Source organism: Myxocyprinus asiaticus, chromosome 34 (assembly GCF_019703515.2).
Source record: "Myxocyprinus asiaticus isolate MX2 ecotype Aquarium Trade chromosome 34, UBuf_Myxa_2, whole genome shotgun sequence".
Lineage (NCBI taxonomy): Eukaryota > Metazoa > Chordata > Actinopteri > Cypriniformes > Catostomidae > Myxocyprinus > Myxocyprinus asiaticus.
The window spans coordinates 8330016-8343279 of record NC_059377.1 but is presented as its reverse complement, the minus strand read 5'-3'; positions in this window follow the sequence as shown (position 1 = coordinate 8343279).

The window sequence follows — 13264 nt, the reverse complement described above, 5'->3', positions numbered from 1 at the left end:
CAATAAAATGAAGTCAGCTGACTATCTGAATGTACTGAATGACCAGGTTATCCCATCAATGGATGTTTTCTTCCCTGACGGCACGGGCATATTCCAGGACGACAATGCCAAAATTCATCAGGCTCAAATTGTGAAAGAGTGGTTCAGGGAGCATGAGGAATCATTTTCACACATGAATTGACCACCACAGAGTCCTGACCTTAACCCCATTGAAAGTATTTGAGATGTGCTGGAAAACACTTTACGGAGTGGTTCAAATCTCCCATCCTCAATACAAGATCTCGGCCAAAAATGTATGCAACTCTGGACGGATGTAAATGTTGTGACATTGTATAAGGTTGTTGAAACAATGCCACGAAGAATGCGCAATGTAATCAAAGCTAAAGGCGGTCCAACGAAATATTAGAATATGTGACTTTTTTTGGCCAGGCAGTGTAGTTTAATTTATGTTTATTGCATTATTTTAATTTTACATGTGTTACCCTGATGGTGTTTTGTGTTTGTGTGAGTGACTGTGCACTGTCGCTATCAGTTTAATTGTCATTGTTCCTGGAAGGGCCACTCTTGATATACTTTGTCATCATGTGTCTTTCTGCAATTACTACAGTGAATAACAATACATTATAAAGTGATTTTTTTTTTTTTTTTTATCTTTCCAGAATATTAGTCTGTCAAGTTTATATCATTTAATACTATAAACAATTGTGAACTATTAAATACACCATTAAATAAAAATATGATATAATATATATCAAAATGACATCCCGTAAAGCCTGAAACATGGTCACGTGTTTGTTATGGTAAATGTTACAACCACAGCTGCCGGTAGTTTACCTTAAATTTTATGGATTTTTTGTTTTACAAAGAAGATATATATTGTGAAAATTATTTCTATTAATTAAAAAAAAAATTACGACTGGTCCACAGTAGTGGCATCATTACTATTTCCTTTGAAAAATTACTTTAGGCCTACTTGTTATCCAAGTCATCATGAAGTTAAAATATTATCTAATATGTGTATTTAGGATACATCAAATGTAAGCAATGAAATTAGCAAGTCTAAGGAGTCAGCAGTTTTATTTCAAAAACATTGAAAGTGTCAGTTTCATCAATTTCTTTTCCACCACAGAATTCTATTAAACATAATACAGAATTTTATATGTGCTGGTAATGACACAGTTGGGAATTTTCATGACTTTCAAAAACTTTTTTTCCTGTGATGCATGTCCATAAACTGTTGGATATTTCTGGTTAAAAAAAATCAAAATATTATTTACATAAAATTATAAAAATACATTTACATCTGCAGCATAGAAATGGTAAAGGTGCACTCTGTAAAATTTGTTTTCATGTTAATTGACACCTATAGGCGTAAATGCAGCATCACTCAAAACAGAAGTTTTCTGTTATGCACGTAAATATGCGCTATTCGCAGATAGCCATGATTAATTTATTTCACGAGTGAAAGTCTACTTACAGGGGATTACTGAGATAAAACAAGTAATATTCATCTGGATAAAAATAAAAATCACAGATGTCCTTCACTTTCACAGAATATCCCATAACACTATTTGGATGACGATTGAACTATTAAAAGGATAGTTCACCCAAAAATGAAAATTCTGTCATCATTTACTCCCATTTAATGACTTTCTTCTGCTGAACAAAAATGAAGATTTTAAGAAGAACATTTCAGCTCTGTAGGTCCATAAATGGTGACCAAAACTTTGAAGCTCAGAAAAATACATAAGGGCAGCATAAAAGTAATCCAATAGACGCCAGTGGTTTAATCCATGTTATCAAAAGGGATATGATAGGTGTGGGTGAGAAACAGATAAATGTTTAAGTCCTTTTTTACTATAAATTTTCCTTCCTGCCCAGTAGGTAATGATATGCATGATGAATGTGTATCTCCAAAAACAAAAGAAGAATGTGAAAGTGTAAGTGGAGATTTATAATAAAAAAATTACTTCAATATTCATATGTTTCTTATCCACACCTATCATATTGCTTTTGAAGATATAGATTTAAACACTGGAGTCATATTACTTTTATGCTGCCTTTATGTGCTTATGTGCTTCAATGTGAGGGCCTACAGAGCTGAAATATTCTTCTAAAAATCTTCATTTGTGAAAGTCATACACATCTCGGATGACATGAAGGTGAGTAAATGATGAGAGAATTTTCAACTATTCCTTTAAAATGTCTCCTGATGGAGCAGCTAAGAGAAGTGTCCATTTAATGTTTCTATTTCTGCTGAAAAATGCAGTGATTAGAATTAAACATTTGAATGGGGAAGAAATGTGATCTCAGTGGCTTTGGCCAAGGAAGAATTTTTGGTACCAGGGTGGTTTGAGGGATTTTCAAACACAACAATCTTAAGATAATGGTACAAAAAACATCCAGTGAATGGCAGTTCTGTGGGCGAAAACACCTTGTTAATGAGAGAGGTCAGAGGAGAACGGTCACACAGGTTCAAACTGACAGGAAAGTGACAGTGATATCCAGAAGAGCATCTCTAATAACACAACACATCAAACCTTGGCTAATCAGATGGGCTACAGCAGAAGAAGACCATACCTGGAGCCACTCTTGCCAGGTAAACACAGAAAACAGAGATTATAGTAGAACTGCACTGATGAGTCAAAATAACAACATGAATCCATGGAACCACACTGCCGTAGCCATTTCTTTTGATTTCTTTCTGTTTAATTGAGTCAAAATAACATAAAATATTAAGTTTTGTTTTTAGAGAAACCTTCAAAATGCAGTGTAATTTATGCTTAAAAAACAGCGTATCAATTCAAAGGGAAAACAAGTTTGTTTTTATTACCCAATTGGCAATTTATTTATTTATTTTTTCTTGTTTTAAGCAAAACCTCGTTTAATCTTGTTTGATATCTCTAAAAACAAGAATTAATTTCTTACATAATTTTGCCTTGTGTTAACTGTTCAGACTGCTGCTGGTGGTTTTGGAAACAGGGACGGATCTAGGGGGTTGCTGGGGTGGGCTTTGACCCCCAAATTATCCCTATACCCCCAAAGCACAAATGAAACAAAGGGCTGAATTGTATCGTCATGCCGCTAACCCTTACCCCAACCCTAATGAAACGTGCTGGAACTGAAGACGTGCAACTCAATGAGAGTTAAATGAGATGAGAGTTGGCTGTTTCGTGCGTTAGTGATGCGACAAAGTTGTGTATAGCTCAACTTCATACAAATGAGCAGAGATAAGATGCATCGGCTACCAATGGGAACTCACGATCTCCAGCGATTTAGGCCCCTCAACATGTCATCATGAAACAGCATTCACAACCCATTTTACCTCCATAAAATGACATATTTCCTAAGGAAACAGGTTTTATAATGAAAAATTGTACCAAAAAATTGGAAGGTGAAACCCTGTTTTATCAGTCGTAAATTAATTGAATTGTAAAAAGTGGTTTCAATATGACAGATGATTGGGAAATTAAAGGAAAAATAAAAGGGCTTGGTGATGAAAAGGAAAGACGTTTCAGAGGCGGATAGTACATTTTGATGAAAGATTACAAAGTTAAATATGTTTTTGTGGTAAGATTGCCAGTCAAGTGATTTTCATGAGATTGGGCTGGATAATACACTTCCCAGTCAGTCAGTGACAACAGATTCTCTATGAAGGTGCCTTTTAAGGAAACACAATTCAGACTGGCTTCCATGGCACCGTAATGTAACATCTAGAAATCGAGATAGAACAAAGCGAGCTTTAGAGATAAGCAAGAAAATATTTAATGACTACAGTGCTTATTTGTTGGGACAAATAGAATCATACATTGAAAAGTATAGATATTTTCAACACAACCGCTCTTTGAGATGCCTATTTATTCTTTTCACAAGCTGTCAAACCGCACACACAAGATTTTAGGTTGTCATACAGTAGGACACACAGGATAGAGTACATCTACACTGCTTCAAAAATCGACTAGATGAAGACATTTCAATAGACAGACGCAAACATTAGATTCTGACATACCTTGATGCTTCCTCAGGATATAGCCTAAACAGCATTTTTCAGGTTTCGGAGACAGCCACTAACTACACATCTTGTAGAATCTGCTGTAATGATGTATAACGCACACACTGGAAAATCTTGAAGCCCTGATTGATTCACTGCTGTATAGGAGCGTGCTTTCTTAATGCAAATCAATGTCCTCTTCCTAACACGTATGCTGGTGATTTTTTGTTTGGAAGATGAATGTAAAAAGTGCTACTTGACGTCAGTCATCAAAGTCAAGTTTAACTGATTGTGTTTGGCCAGCAGTGGGGGTGTGCGAGTTAGCTGTGGTTATCGACAATTCACACAGTGAATTGCCCCCTCCACAGAAGAAAATCAATTATTTTCACACTTCTAAACTGAAATAACCTACAGTAAATCAATTAATCCGAAGTTATGTCATTGTTTGAGCCGTTAGGCAGATTGAGCCAAAATGGCACTGTTACTGGGTCGTCTGTGACATAGGAAAGGGTTAATTGGAAATCTAGTACGAAGTCTTCGGTGACCATTAGTAACAGAAGTGCAAGTTGTTTTAGTCAGGTGATGTAGAAATAGGTGTAAAGGTGATATACAGTATTTGATTATCACAGTCAGAAGACTGGGCTAGTTGTTGTCTGTCTGTAATGTACATGTACCATAATGATGGAGCTTGTTAGACCTGAAAATTTGAGTGTGTGATTTATGCGCTCTCTTGTTCTTCAGACTTGCAGTTGATTGCAGTCGAGGGTAAATCTTGAACCCTACTGAACCTGTGATCCCATTACGGGCGCTGTGACATGGTGCCTTACCTGTCTTTGCTCAAAGGGTTTCAAAGGAAATATCAGTGACATCTCTATTATATTTTGTTTTGAAGACAATCTTCCCTGGAGAAGCCATGATGCCACATTAATGACACTTCCAGGTTGCTACTGGACACTGTTCAACCTGTGCAAGCTGCCATTGGAGATATGACTCCTTGACAGGTCTAGTTTAATTCTTGTGCACAACATCCAAATATTGGACTTGTTTGTGCTCAGATTCTGTATTCAGATTAGGAGTGCTCTCCGTGTCTAGTACATCAATGATTATGCACGTTCTCTCCTCTTGAATGCTAATTGAAGTAATTAGCATCTAACTCTGTGCCCTGAACAGGTGTTCACCCTTGGCCTCGAAAACAGTTTATCCTCCAAACTAGAGCTCCAAAGCATGGCTGTATTATTTATTTAGCCATTTAACACTGCTGTATATGTTTTCTGCATTCATTCAAGTCAACATGAAATTAACATGAACCCATTTTACTTTCTTAATGTAGTAACTTCCTCTGCCTCTGAAACAGCTTTCCTTTTTGGCTGATGTCGGTTATTGGACAAACAATTGGCCATTATGCTAATCAACAGCCAAGCTATTTTATACATTGGTTGCATTCGAAAGTGTAGGCAGCTAACTTGCTGCCTTATAAGTTACTGGCTTTACTGACAATGTTTTTGAATAAATGGAACTCTAAGGAAACTCAGGACAGTTTGAAAAGCACCTTATTTTCATCCTACCTCCGTATACAGCCTCCAAAGGCAGCATTTTCCAGTTTTCGGATGCAGCCATAGTTTAAGACAGTGTTGGAAAAGCTGCTTTGAAACTGTCGCAGAGTCATTCGATGTTAATTACAGTGCCGCCTAGAGTCAGATGGATGTGTGGTGTGCGTGCCTGAACAGTGGGGGTGATTTGGGACCATCCCACCACTTTTGAGATCTCTATGATTTACCTTACAAAAATTTGATGCAAATTCGCCACTGATTATTTTCACATGCAAATGAGCTTTGCGGCAAACTTGCGGCAAATTGTCAATTTTTGCCAAAGGTTTGCTGCAGGTTCATCACTACCTGTGAAGAGCTGCAGACTTCTGGCAAACATCTGCGATGAATCGCAAACTTGTATGCATATAAAAATAACGAGTGGCAAATTTGCAACATGTTTGCGGCTAGACATCCAGGGCAGAAAAATTGCAATTGATATAAGTATTGCACTAACTAAAGAGTTGCATGTGTCGCTTTTTAATTTTTTAACTCACTTAGCACTTTATTAGGAACACCTGTACCCCAACATATTCATGTGATTATCTAATCAGCCAATTGTGTGGCAGCAGTGCAACGCATATAAAATCATGCAGATAGGGGTCAGGAGCTTCAAATATTCACATCAACCATCAGAATGGGGAAAAAGTGTGATCTCAGTGATTTCGAGCGTGGCCTGATTGTTGGTGCCAGACGGGCTGGTTTGAGTATTTCTGTAACTGGTGATCTCCTGGGATTTTCACGCACAACAGTCTCTAGAGTTAACTCAGAATGGTGCCAAAAAAAAAAATACAAAATCCATTGAGCGGCAGTTCTGCAGATGGAAACGTCTTGTTGATGAGAGAGGTCAAAGGAGAATGGCAAGACTGGTTCGAGCTGACAGAAAGGCTACTGTAACTCAGATAACCGCTCTGTACAATTGTAGTGAGCAGAATAGCATCTTAGAATGCACAACATGTCAATCATTGAGGCAGATGAGCTACAACAGCAGAAGACCACATCAGGTTCTACTTCTGCCAGCCAAGAACAGGAAACTGAGGCTGCACTGGGCACACACTCACCAAAACTGTACAGTTAAAGACTGGAAAAACATAGCTGGGTCTAAGTAGGCCCAATCCAGTCTCAACTTTCTGTTTAGTTTAGTTTGTGCTTTGTGCTTAGTTTCCTTCTATGTACCAAACTTCTGTCAGTCTTGTTAGTCTGTTTATTATCTGTTTAACAAGTTCCTGGTTTCCTGGTGGTCCCTGCTTGGTTGGCACCCAACCACATTGCCTGAGTGGCCTTCTCTGTTAGTCCTGCCTGGTGGTCCCATAACCTAGCTGCTCTCCCTACCTACCTTTCTCTCTGGCTGCCAGTCTGACTCTGTCAGCCTGTCCTGGCTGCCCGGCTTCTGGTTATGGCTCACCTCTGTTGGCTCGCCACCTGTCTTTTGGGGCCAGCCTGCCTTGTTGGCCCCTCTGATTTAATCACCTGACCAGCTCCTTGTTTAAACCCCTTGTCTTTAGCCAGTCTAACTGTGACCATCACCTGTCCTTGGACTGAGTTTTTTGCTCTTTGGGGATTCATTAAGTTAGTTACCTTTTACTAATAAATATTTCTATTACCTCTGCAATTGAGTGCTCATTTCCTCAACACATACCCTGACAGATTGCATCTATGAAAATGACTTATGAAGTACTGTCTTTATTAACTTCCACTGAGAGCTGATGTGAAGCTGTCCTCTGACAGTTATATACTGCAACAGGTGACACTGTGTATGTGCACTGGAGATTAATGAAGACTGTATGCTAATTAAAATCAATATCCTTAGCCTGTAAAAATAAGAACCTAACACATTAGGAATGATACAACAGGATTATATAACTGACCGTTATGATACCATGACGAAAGCTGCCACTAAGTACTGGCTTTGAAACAGAGGGCTGTTACACAACAGCTTACCCACTGTCAGAGCACAAGGAGAGGAGAGAGTGAGCCGCGAGACTGAGTGGTGTCATTATCTGACAGGTCTCTGAAGGGGAAACTGATGGGCGCCTTTGAACTCCAGCTTGGCATGAGGAGGCAGATGGGTAGAGTGTGCGAATAAAGAAAAAGCCAAATATCACAACACATTTCCATTGTCAAAAGCCATTCGAAATTAAGCTTTTTAAAAGCCAGTAAGGTAAACCCTTGGTATGAATCTGGTTTAGATAATGCAGAGCATTTTAATAAAAAATCGGTCTGCGTATATACAAGTATATCCAGTCAGGAACCACCCAGCACATGCAAATAGAAAGGCCTTAACAATCACTCTAAACACCTTAGCAACCGCTTAGCAATGCCCTGTTAATGTCTTTTTTATCCGTCATATTGTTTTTATTTTATAAGTACTAGAGCTGCATTCAGGGGCTCAAGATCCATTACAATGGCATATGCATTAGTGAATAGGACTATATGATAGATTTTTTGACTCCTCATGCTTTGACTCCTCGTGAAAGTTCTACCTGTCAATCAACTGCTGTGCTAAAACAAGTTTTTTTTTTTTCAACATTGCCAATTAAAGTACGTACATGCACAAGTTCATGGAACTTTTTCAGTATGCCTGATATCAACATAAAGTGTCACAGATAAGAAGAACACACATCTCTGAAACTCCACTTAAATAACTGACAATTCTGCTCTAAACTTAATGTTTGCACTTATTAAAGCAAGTATAATTGGTAGAAATGATGCACCGTTTTTTTTTGTGCCTTCTTTTTGTTATCATATTTTTTCGCTTTATTAACATGCAATAACACACTGATGTAATGACTGATGTTTGCAGTCATGCAATCAGAGATCCTGCCTTCGTAATCCAAACAAAATTGGTCAAAAGAGACACGTTACCAGGTGTAAATGGCGATGGTTTGTGTTAAAACGCATCTTAATACAGGAAATAATCAGTGGGAGTGTGTCTATGAGAGAGAGTAAAATCAAAACTGATGCAGTAGGTTAAAACATTATAATTTTTTTTTTTATCTGTCAAAATTACAGGATATGGAATTAACCGTCAAGGTTTCATAAACTGGTAAATGACGCAACGGGAGAATTTTCAGTTAACGCAACCTCCAGGGTTGGGGAGTAATGAAATACATGAAATGCAAATGTGCATTTAAAATACAAAATATTACTAACTGTATTCCAATTCAGTTACAATTTAAATAGTTGGTAATAAGAAAACAGTTACATTCAAAAAGTATTTTGATGGAGGTTTGCATGTGTGAATGGCGAGCTCTGCGCATTTTGCTAGTTTTTATACTTTTAATGATATAAACTGGTGAGATTCGGATACATCCTTGTCCATAACTGTTCTAGGAAGACAATATGTCAAAGAATTCAAAATCCTCAGGCTCTGGAAATATTAAAAGACTCAAGCTCAAGCTGACGCCCCTCAGGAGGCCTCGAGCCTGGGAGTCGATTTGGCCGGAGAGGTGAAAGAGACGTATCGGCAATGCTGACGAAGGTCGTTGCTGACTTGGAGGATCTTGCTGCAATACGTCGATTGATCATGGCCATGGAGACGAAATTCACTGAGATGGTTACAAGAGTGGCAGATGTCGAGAAACAGATCGATTATCTGGAGTCATCCGAGAGGGAATTAGCTGCTAATCCACTAGCGACCAAGGTGGATCTGGAGCACGTCTGGGAGAAGTTGAAAGACTTGGAGAATCATAACCGGCAAAAATAACATCCGAACTGTTGGAATTCCTGAAGACGAAGAAGGTCGAGATATGGTGAAATTCTTGGACGGGCTCTTTCCAAATCTGCTTGACATAACAGGCCATAAGCTGGAAATCGAGCGAGCTCACAGGGTCCTGGCTGAGCGATCTGTTACATGAGGTGAGGAGTAATGGAAGGCTTTCTTGGAAGAACCACAGCATTTTCTTGTGGCTGGAGTTTGTTTTGTGTAGCTGCACTCCTTCGGGACAGTGTTGTGGATAAATCTGCACGTTCTTTGTGCTAATGCCTCTTACTGGCTGGAGTTTTTTTGTGGAGTATTTCTTGCAGGACATTGGAGTGATTGGGTCATTTGTTGCCCTCATGTAACAGCCGATTGAGCCTGACTCACTGAAGATTTACTTGACCGTCCAAGGAGACTGAGTGCTTTTTTGTTTCTTTTTGTGCTGGTTCCACCTAGCGGCTGGAGTTTGTTTTGTGTAGCAGCACTCCTTCGGCACAGTTTTGTGGATGAATCTGCACGTTCTTTGTGCCTATGCCTCCTATTGTCTGGAGTTTGTTTTGTGGAGTATTTCTTGCAGGACATTGGAGTGATTGGGTCATTTTTTGCACTCATGTAACAGCCGAATGGGTCTGACTCACTGAACATTCGTTTGACTGCCTAAGGAAACTGAATGTTTTTTTTGTGCTGGTTCTGCTAGCAGCTAGTTTTAGCTTATTTTGTGAAGGAACACACCTTTGGGACAGTTATGTGGATGAATCTACATGTTCTTTATGTTTATTCTGCCTATTGGCTGGAGTTTGTTTCATAGATTATCTTCTGTTATGTAATTTTGTCTCACAAAATTTATATAGAAACACTGGACTTGAGCAATCCAACAGAAAAGTTGTCACAGGGGTTCTCGTAGGCATACAGGGACTGTTTGAGTTTGGAGGGATGGACACCAGTTGAGGCTGTCGTGAGTGGGGTTAATGTGCACGTTTTTCTTTTTTGTGTTTGTTTGGTTCTGGGGGAAGTTCAGGGTTTGATTGTTATACTAATGTTGGAATGTGGTCTTTATAATCTTGTTTTTGACACACAATATTTTTTTTCTAATATGTCAAAATGTCAAATGTTAATATGAGTGGATTGTCTTTCCATGTGGAATGTGAATGAGTTGGAGCACCCCATAAAAAAGGAAGGTTATTTCTCTTCTTAAATGTAAGAAATATGATATAGTGTTTCTTCAAGAAATGCATCTTTCCCCGCAGGAAGCTGAAACATTTGGGAAGATATGGGGTGGACATGTTTTCTTTAGTGCTGGCTCAATTAAGAGCAGGGGAGTCATTAGACTGATAAGTAAGCATCTACAATTCAAATATCTCAAACAGATTGAAGATAAATTAGGAAGAGTCATTATTGTTTTAGCAGAAATTCAGGGGCAAAGGTTGATTTTGGCTAATATTGATGCACCTAACGCTGATGGACAGGGCTTTTTTGTAGATCTTGAAGGGATGTTGCAAGTTGCTGGCACCCATCATGATATAATATTGGGAGGAGACTTTAATCTATTGATGGACTCAGTCCTTGATCATAGTGAAGCAAATGTGTGCAAGCCCCCTAGAGCAACACTGACGCTTCTGAGGATGTGTAAAATCTTGGTCTTACAGATATTTGTAGACTTTTGAACCCATCTGGTAGGGACTAACATTTTTTTCATCAGTGCATAAGATTTATTCTAGAATAGATTTTTTTTTTAATATCTAAGTCCCTCATTTCATCTGTTTTTGATTGCTCAATTGGAAACACCTTAGTCTCAGATCACGCCCTGGTGAGTTTAGAGATGTTGCCACATATGGAGAAAAATAAATTATATAGTTGGCGCCTTAATATATCCCTTTTGGAAAATCCTGAATTCCAACAAATGTTAAAGGCTGAAATCAATGTTTATATGGAGGCCACCTGGTCCTCAGTATCCTCTGTGGGCGTGGCTTGGGAGGCACTTAAGGTGGTTCTTAGGGGTTGGATCATACAGTATGCCTCATTCACCAAAAAATCCAAAACACGAGAACTCGTGGAGTTTGAAGGGAATATTAAAAGAGCCGAGGCAGAGCTGAAGTGCTGAACGTCATCTGATGGCCTCAGAGAATTGACCCTATTGAAATACAGATATAATACTATTTTGTCGCGGAAGGTGGAGTTTTGGCTATTCAGGGCAAGACAGTCATACTTTGAGTCGGGGGACAAAGCAGGGAAGCTTTTGGCTAGATATATAAGCAGAGAGAGAGTCTTTTTCTACCATTCCCTCAGTGAAATCTGCTGGTAGTAAAATATTTACCTCGGCCATTGATATTAATAATGCTTTTAAAGAATTCTATCTTGATCTCTATAGTTTCACATGTTTGTCTACTGATGAAGAGATTAGAACCTTTGTGGAACCATTAGAACTTCCTAGACTGATGGCTGAGCAAAAATATTCTCTTGATTCTGAGATAACCTTGGAGGAGTTTAGAGAGGTAATTAAGGCCTTGCCAATAGGCAAGGTTCTGAGGCCAGATGGCTTTGCCACTGAATGTTTTAGATGTTATGCTGCAGAACTGGCTCCACTTTTGCTAGAAGATTATACGGAATCATTAAAAAATGGAAAGCTTCTGCCAACTATGACACAAGCCCGGATCAGTCTGATTCTTAAAAAGGACAAAGATCCAAGCGAGTGAAAGAGTTATTGTCCAATTTCACTGACCCAGCTAAATGTAAAAATATTTAAGCTAACTGATTAAGTAAAGTTATAACATCTCTTATACATATAGATCAGGTGGGGTTTATTTGGGGCCATAGCTCTTCTGATAACATTAGGCGTTTCATCAATATCATGTGGTCAGTGGCGAATGATCAGACTGCTGCCATCTCACTGGACGCGTTTGATAAAAGTATTTGATATGGTAGAATGGGATTATCTTTTTAAGATTTTGGAAATGTACAGGTTCAGGAATACTTTTATTGGTTGGATTAAGTTACTTTATAGACACCCGGTAGCGGCAGTACAAACAAACTGATTAATTTCAGATTATTTTACTCTGGATAGGGGCACCTGGCAGGGTTGCCCTCTTTCCCCATTATTGTTCTGTCTTGTCCTGGATCCATTAGCAGCCGCGATAAGAAAAGAGGATGATTTTCCAGGGGTGGTGGCGGGAGGTGTGGTGCTTAAGCATTAAGTATTTGGGTATTTTATTCCCAGCAAATTTGTGTGATTTAGTTAGAGTTAATTTTGACCCTTTAATAAAAAGGTTTTTGAGTGATGTGGACAGGTGGGCTTCACTACATTTATCTATGACTGGGAAGGTTAATGTTATAAAAATGAATTGTACTCCATAATTCAACTACCTACTACAGTCTCTCCCCATTGAAGTTCCCCTCTTTTATTAAAATTATTTTTGATAGAATAGCTAAATCTTTATCTGGAATGGTAGACGTCCTCGGATGCATTTTAATAAGTTACACAGGCCAATTGACAAAGGTGGGTTAGGTCTCCCCAAGATTTTGTTTTACTATTATGCTTTTGGTCTCAGACATTTGGCTCAATGGTCACTTCCAACTGAGAGAACCCCTCCCTGGCTCTTTATTGAACAGGAGGTCCTTGCCCCTATCTTGCCATTGCAAAGCCTTTCTAACAAGTTGCCTGGAGAAGTAAAGACACATCTCATTATCTCGCACATGCATTTAATGTGGACAAAAGTTTCCCGCGTTTTCAGTTCGGACATTTACCTGAACATTGCCGCAAGTATTTGGTTAAACCCTAAATTGTGCATTAACAAGTCCCCTTTCTGCTGGTCAGAATGGATTGAGAAGGGAGTTGCTACGCTGCTTGACCTGTATGAAAATGGAGCGTTGAGATCCTTTGAAAATATTATACAGTGGTTTGGGATTCCCAGATTTCAAACTTACAGCTGCGCCATCTACTTTGTACCACCTTTGGGTGTAGTACGCAGCCCCCTAAAGTGGCAGACACTC